The sequence below is a fragment of the Elephantulus edwardii genome, unplaced genomic scaffold (assembly GCF_000299155.1).
Source record: "Elephantulus edwardii isolate Elephantulus edwardi_28Jun2011 unplaced genomic scaffold, EleEdw1.0 scaffold00014, whole genome shotgun sequence".
NCBI lineage: Eukaryota > Metazoa > Chordata > Mammalia > Macroscelidea > Macroscelididae > Elephantulus > Elephantulus edwardii.
Window position 1 is genome coordinate 443,663 of NW_006399764.1, and position 524 is coordinate 444,186.

A 524-nucleotide genomic window follows, 5' to 3' on the forward strand; every position below is an offset into this window, starting at 1 on the left:
ACTGGGATATTTCACTCAGCATAATGTTCTCCAGAGTCAACCATTTTGAATAATATTGCATGAGTTCCTTGTTTTTTAATGCAGCATAGTATTCCATTGTAGAAGTGCAATCTTCTAATTACTCTGTCTGTAAATCACTCTCCTCTTCACTCCCCTTCGCATTGCAGCTCTCATTTCCCAGATTGTGTTTAAATGATTCCTTCTGATTCACTTGCCATTCATTTCTCTCCTCATTCCCTTAGTCTGCTGCTGTTAGGTACCATTGAGTCTCCTTTTCTTCTACCATCTCATCTCCTTCCCTAAAGTAATGACTATTTTATGCATCTCTCCAGACAGTTTTTATTCAGTACTAGTCTGTGTGTGAATATGTATATAATACACATGGGATCCTTTTGCATATATTACTTGCACCCTTTCTTTTTCACTTGTTTTCCAGACAGCTTTCCACATTATTTTTGTCCAATATAAATATAGCATGACCCCCATGATGTCTAGCACTGGGTTCCAATCACCCCTGAGGACAC